The sequence below is a fragment of the Scylla paramamosain genome, unplaced genomic scaffold (assembly GCF_035594125.1).
Source record: "Scylla paramamosain isolate STU-SP2022 unplaced genomic scaffold, ASM3559412v1 Contig118, whole genome shotgun sequence".
In the NCBI taxonomy this organism is placed as follows: domain Eukaryota; kingdom Metazoa; phylum Arthropoda; class Malacostraca; order Decapoda; family Portunidae; genus Scylla; species Scylla paramamosain.
Genome location: NW_026973783.1, coordinates 170,001 through 177,303, shown reverse-complemented (window position 1 = coordinate 177,303; position 7,303 = coordinate 170,001). Strand labels below are relative to the sequence as shown.

Below are 7,303 nucleotides of genomic sequence, written 5' to 3'. Positions count from 1 at the left end.
AGAATGGTAAATGGTATGGAAAATGTATTTTATAACTTTAGACACACAGAGTACAAGGGGACACAATAAGAAGTTGAAGAAAGTTAACTGTAGAAGAGACATTAAGAAGTATAGTTTTCCTCACAGAAGTGTGAACAAATGGAATGAACTCAGTGAAGACATTGTCAATGCCGTAACTGTCCACGCTTTTAAGACCAAACTAGATAGGTATAGAGACGAGATACTATGAGATCACTCCCCTCCTTACCACTCAGTCATGAACAAAATAATACTCAGCAAAATAATCAAACAAATAAAAGAAAGGTTTATAATATTTTAAGTTTTCTTGATCCACATCACACTAACACTTCTGGAAAATCTTTATCCCCTTAATAAGGATCCAGTTATCTACAAGTGCCACCTCAGGGCTCCTCCCTAGATGGCCTGTAGACTGTACACAGGGACTTTTACAATACCTGAAATGCATTCCTTCCCAACAGTGGTGAGAGGCAGGGGAGTGATACACTGTGACCCTTCACAAAGGAGCACCTCAGGCTGCTGCCTCACACCAGCATGGTCTGTGGCTGGGGAAGTGTCCACTCCAGGCTCCTCCCCAGATGCAGAGGATTCTGGAAAGACAAAGACAACTAACTTATATAGAGAAGACTACATTAAGGTGCCAATCTCAATAGAATATGATTATGAAGAAAAAAATAATCAAAATTTGATAAGTGTCATGAGACCATCTTCATGAAAGAACTGAAGTTACAGGCAGGGGGAAATACAGGATCAGGCAGGGAGTTCTTAAGTTTAACAGTTAAAGGAATGTAAGACTGAGAATACTGGGAGGTGGACAGAATAGTAGCAAGCCTTGTGCCACGAGACCACAACAGGAGGAGAGGCAGACAGTTAAGATGATCAGAAGACCAGCTGCCATGCAAGAAACTACAGAAGATAACAAGAGATGCAACACTGCAGCAGAGAGAGAGAGAGAGAGAGAGAGAGAGAGAGAGAGAGAGAGAGAGAGAGAGAGAGAGAGAGAGAGAGAGAGAGAGAGAGAGAGAGAGAGAGAGAGAGAGAGAGAGAGAGAGAGAGAGAGAGAGAGAGAGAGAGAGAGAGAGAGAGAGAGAGAGAGAGAGAGAGAGAGAGGGGGGGGGGCAGGCAGTCTGTAGACAGTCAGTCAGAGGAGTTGATGAGATGAAATGCTTTTGATTCCACCCTAACCAGCTGAGCAACACGAGTGGAGTACCCCCATACATGTGAGGCATACACCATACATTTATTTATTTTTTTTTTTTATTTGTTGCCAAGGGCAAACAAAAATCCAATAAAAAAAAAAGCCCACTGAAATGCCAGTCCCATAAAAGGGTCAAAGCAGTAGTCAGAAATTTATGGATAAGTGTCTTGAAACCTCCCTCTTGAAGGAATTCAAGTCATAGGAAGGTGGAAATACAGAAGCAGGCAAGGAGTTCCAGAATTTACCAGAGAAAGGAATGAATGATTGAGAATACTGGTTAACTCTTGCATTAGAGAGGTGGACAGAATAGAAGTGAGAGAAAGAAGAAAGTCTTGTGCAGTGAGGCCGACATGGATGGATAAGGCCCCTGTACAGAGTTAGCTTCTGTGGGGGTGAGGAAAACTGGCGGAGACAACTCGAAGTGCTTAACTGTTTTAGCTAGAGATGAGATGTGAAATTTCCAGTTTAGGTTACTAGTAAAGGACAGACCCGAGGATGTTCAGTGTAATAGAGGGGACAGTTGAAGGTCAATGAAGAGGAAGGGATAGTTGTCTGGAAGCTTGTGTTTATTTGTTAGATGTAAAACTTGGATTCTTGAGGCACTAAACAACACTTAATTTTGCTCTCTCCCAATCACAGGTTTTAGAAAGGTCAGAAATCAGGCATTCTGTGGCTTCTCTGAGTGAATTGTTACATTCCTGAATGCTTGGACATCTACAAAAAAATGTGGAAAGATGCAGAGTGATATCATCAGCATAGGAGTGAACGTGACAACGATTTTTGGTTAGAAAATTATTGATGAATACCAGAAAGAGTGGGTGACAGGACAGATCCCTGGGAGGAGAAGAATGGTGACCAGTTAGAAGATTATTGATGAATACCAGAGAGAGTGGGTGACAGGACAGATCCCCGAGGAACATGACTTAGAAGAATGGTGACTGTCTGTCACTGGAGCAATAGAACAGTTAGAAAAGAAACTTGACGTTAAGTTACAGAGAAGGATAGGAGTGCAAAGAAGAGTTGGATGATGGTGTTTACAGGGCACAGCACAGACCTAGGTAATTGCAGTACACATTACATACCTGGGGACTTTTACAATACCTGAAATGTATTCCTTACTGACAGTGGTGAGAGGCAGGGAAGTCATATGGTGCGATCCTTTACAAAGGAGAACATCACGGGGAGTGATATGGTGTGACCCTTCACAAAGGAGCACCTCCATTTAATTCTGTGGGACACGCCCATCAAACATTCCTTGGCATGCCAACCATTTCCTTAATTCATCTCTCATCCACTGCTAAACACTCAGTCAGACTTTTCTGTTCACCATTTTAATCTCGATATCTCCTCCACGTGAACCTGTGGATCACTATGGTGGAAGGTTTTTTAGCACACAACCCTCAAATCCATGCATACGTAACTATCCCACCACAAGTTTGTTCATTGTAACATGACTCGCTCTCTCTGCTGCACATAAAGGAATTAAATATATGCACCATTCAATCCCCTATTCATTTACTCACAAACAATATATCAGTATGGCACAATAACGTCAATTTGGGCTTGTTCCCTGACTTACCCAGAGTACGTTGTGTTGAGGACCGGATACATGTCCATTATAGCATAACTCGCTATGTTTACTGCACTTTCAGTAGCAAGGTATATGAAACATTAAATTTTTCATCTATTTACACACTAACAATATTTCAATACGCCATAACGCCAAAATGAGCTTCTTTCCCGGTCAGTCATGGCCATCACTATTTAAGGACCAAATATACGTGTAATACTTCATATTTGCTTACTTTTCTCTGCACACAATATTTTTTACTGCATATACAACATTGCGATACATACATTGCTAGTAACTGTGCACACTAAGCATGCACACCTCCATATTCCCGTTGTAAGCCGCCACGCCACACTAAAGTTTTCAGCAAGTCCTGGCGTCGTCTGCTGCCGGGCCGGGGATGCACAGAAGATGCACCTCAACAGAACAGAACAGATAGAAAGTTGGTGAAGGGTAAAGAGTTTGGACAGAAGAAGACAAAAAGAAGGGAAAATGAAAGACAGTAAGAGAATGAATGTTTGTGGGCAGAACAGATTGTTATTTTTCTTTAGTTGACTAATATTGAGAAGGCGCCAGCTCGTATTCTGTTAATTTAAGCATTTTTACCCTGTCTAAGAGGTTGCCTTTAATTATTTATTTATTGTTCCGTATAACAAGTAGAACCCAACTAAACAGTGTCCACGCCACACTTTGTACTGGCCGCCTGACACCCTGAACAAGCCCTCCGCCTAATGATAAGGCATAGTTTTGCAATGTCCTTAATAGTTTACACCCATTCTATATTCACAAATTATTCTTGAACATTTCTGCTAATGGTCCCACGTACTCCTGGATTATAACACTGTCTAATGATAATTTTTGGATCTAAATATTAACTAAGAATTTATATCAAAATAAAGAACATTATCAGTACTGGCATATTTTCTCTTATCCTACAATGCTTAGTGATTGTGATTTTCCTGTGGCTGGCCCAGGAGAACCCGGGAATATGGTTATTTTCCAGTGCCTTGTAAACTAAGGGATATTACTCTGCACCATTTCAAAATATCAACAATTAATTTAACAATTTGTAACTTATAATTTAATTTAATTTTCATGTTCTAAAATTTTATTGATTCCAAAAGTATATACAAAATTTTGTTTACACAACCAAGAAGTAAATTTTTATATTTATGACCGTTCCTTTAGGCTATAAAAGATATTTAATGGCATTGTTTTTATTTGGATGGTATTGTCTTCTCTCTCTTTTTTTTTTTTTTTTCCTACTGGTATCTTGTGCCATGACATCCACACAAGTAAATCTCTGCCTATAACGTGTGCTGCTCATCGCTTGCATCATGAAACACGATTCCTTCGTATATATTGGCTAATTACCCGTTTTATTTCTTATTTTTGTAGATAATTCTAGATAAAAGAACTGCATCCCTGAGGCAAGGCTGTACACAAGGCTATCCCGCATGCTGCCTCGGCCAGCCGCCCACCAACCAGGTAAAGAGAGAGAGAGAGAGAGAGAGAGAGAGAGAGAGAGAGAGAGAGAGAGAGAGAGAGAGAGAGAGAGAGAGAGAGAGAGAGAGAGAGAGAATTAATATGGTTTTCAATTATTATTATCATTATTATTATTATTATTATTATGAGAGAGAGAGAGAGAGAGAGAGAGAGAGAGAGAGAGAGAGAGAGAGAGAGAGAGAGAGAGAGAGAGAGAGAGAGAGAGAGAGAGAGAGAGAATTATTATGGTTTTCAATTATTATATTATTATTATTATTATTATTATTATTATTATTATTATTATTATTATTAGAAAGAGAGAGAGAGAGAGAGAGAGAGAGAGAGAGAGAGAGAGAGAGAGAGAGAGAGAGAGAGAGAGAGAGAGAGATTATCTACAGTTCTTCTTCTTCTTCTTCTTCTTCTTCTTCTTCTGATGGCAGTAGTAGCAGTAGTAGTGAATGGTCATACACATGTGATGACTATTTTGACTATCAGGCGGCCGATGTTGTGTGTCGGACTATCGGTCTAAAAGGAGCCGTAAAATTTACTAGGAATAACTATTTCGGTGATAGTAATAGTGGTAAGCAATAGTAGTAGTAGTAGTAGTAGTAGTAGTAGTAGTAGTAGTAGATAAATTTTCTACTGGTTAACTCTTGCATCAGGGAGGTGGACAGAATAGTGGTGAATGACTGAGAATACTGGTTAACTCTTGCATTAGGGAGGTGGACAGAATAGTGGTGAATGACTGAGAATACTGGTTAACTCTTGTATCAGGGAGGTGGACAGAATAGTGGTGAATGACTGAGAATACTGGTTAACTCTTGCATCAGGAAGGTGGACAGAATAGTGGTGAATGACTGAGAATACTGGTTAACTCTTGCATCAGGGATGTGGACAGTATAGTAGTGAAAGACTGAGAATACCGGTTAACTCTTGCATTAGGGAGGTGGACAGAATAGTGGTGAAAGACTGAGAATACTGGTTAACTCTTGCATCAGGGAGGTGTACAGAACAGTGGTGAAAGATTGAGAATACTGGTTAACTCTTGCATTAGGGAGGTGGACAGAATAGTGGTGAAAGACTGAGAATACTGGTTAACTTTTTTATCAGGGAGGTGGACAGAATAGTGGTGAATGACTGAGAATACTGGTTAACTCTTGCATCAGGGAGGTGGACAGAAAAATGGTGAAAGACTGAGAATACTGGTTAACTCTTGCATCAGGGAGGTGGACAGAATAATGGTGAAAGACTGAGAATACTGGTTAACTCTTGCATCAGGGAGGTGGACAGAATAATGGTGAAAGACTGAGAATACTGGTTAACTCTTGCATCAGGGAGGTGGACAGAATAATGGTGAAAGACTGAGAATACTGGTTAACTCTTGCATCAGGGAGGTGGACAGAATAATGGTGAAAGACTGAGAATACTGGTTAACTCTTGCATCTGGGAGGTGTACAGAATAATGGTGAAAGACTGAGAATACTGGTTAACTCTTGCATCTGGGAGGTGTACAGAATAATGGTGAAAGACTGATTTTAAGGGGAAGTAACATGTATTATTTAATTCCAGCATTACGTATGTCAGGATCCCGTTTTCTGTTCAATGATGTCTTGTGTGCGGGGCAAGAAACGCACAAAAGATTTTGTACACACGGAGGACTTGGTGTACATGACTGTGTATCTATCGAGGTGAGAGAGAGAGAGAGAGAGAGAGAGAGAGAGAGAGAGAGAGAGAGAGAGAGAGAGAGAGAGAGAGAGAGAGAGAGAGAGAGAATGTGTTATAAATCTTCTTCTTCTACTACTACTACTACTACTACTACTATTTCAGTGACGAGCAGGTCACCAGGACTACACGGTTTTTTTTTTTATTTTTATGTAGGATGGACACTGGCCAAGGGCAACAAAAATCTAGTAAAAAAAAAATAATGCCCACTGAAATGCCAGTCCCATAAAAGGGTTAAAGCAGTAGTTAAAAATTGATGAATAAGTGTCTTGAAACCTCCCTCTTGAAGGAATTCAAGTCATAGGAGGGTGGAAATACAGAAGCAGGCAGGGAGTTCCAGAGTTTACCAGAAAAAGGGATGAATGATTGAGAATACTGGTTAACTCTTGCGTTAGAGAGGTGGACAAAATAGGGGTGAGAGAAAGAAGAAAGTCTTGTGCAGCGAGACCGCGGGAGGAGGGGAGGCATGCAGTTAGCAAGATCAGAAGAGCAGTTAGCATGAAAATAGCGGTAGAAGACAGCTAGAGATGCAACATTGCGGCGGTGAGAGAGAGGCTGAAGACAGTCAGTTAGAGGAGAGGAGTTGATGAGACGAGAAGCTTTTGATTCCACCCTGTCTAGAAGAGCAGTATGAGTGGAACCCCCCCAGACATGTGAAGCATACTCCATACATGGACGGATAAGGCCCTTGTACAGAGTTAGCAGCTGGGGGGGGGGTGAGAAAAACTGGCGGAGACGTCTCAGAACACTTGACTTCATAGAAGCTGTTTTAGGTAGAGATGAGATAATGAAGTTTCCAGTTCAGATTATAAGTAAATGACAGACCGAGGATGTTCAGTGTAGAAGAGGGGGACATTTGAGTATAATTGAAGAAGAGGGGGATAGTTGTCTGGAAGGTTGTGTCGAGTTGATAGATGGAGGAATTGAGTTTTTGAGGCACTGAACAATACCAAGTTTGCTCTGCCCCAATCAGAAATTTTAGAAATATCAGAAGTCAAGCGTTCTGTGGCTTCCCTGCGTGATATGTTTACCTCCTGAAGGGTTGGACGTCTATGAAAAGACGTGGAAAAGTGCAGGGTGGTATCATCAGCGTAGGAGTGGATAGGACAAGAAGTTTGGTTTAGAAGATCATTAATGAATAATAAGAAGAGAGTGGGTGACAGGACAGAACTCTGAGGAACACCACTGTTAATAGATTTAGGAGAAGAACAGTGTCCGTCTACCACAGCAGCAATAAAACGATCAGAAAGGAAACTTGAGATGAAGTTACAGAGAGAAGGATAGAAACCGTAGGAGGGTAGTTTGGAAAT

At 40.8% G+C, this 7,303-nt stretch overlaps 1 long non-coding RNA gene across 1 annotated transcript; it reads right to left on the bottom strand.

Moving 5' to 3' along the window:
- Positions 1 to 459: 459 nt before the first annotated feature.
- On the bottom strand, positions 460 to 3,578 carry LOC135099333 (uncharacterized). The gene is made up of 3 exons (XR_010267850.1): positions 2,796 to 3,578; positions 2,318 to 2,585; positions 460 to 608 (listed from the first exon to the last, which is right to left on the bottom strand). It is a non-coding gene; the product is annotated as an uncharacterized LOC135099333 (long non-coding RNA).
- Between the last annotated feature and the right edge of the window lie 3,725 nt (positions 3,579 to 7,303).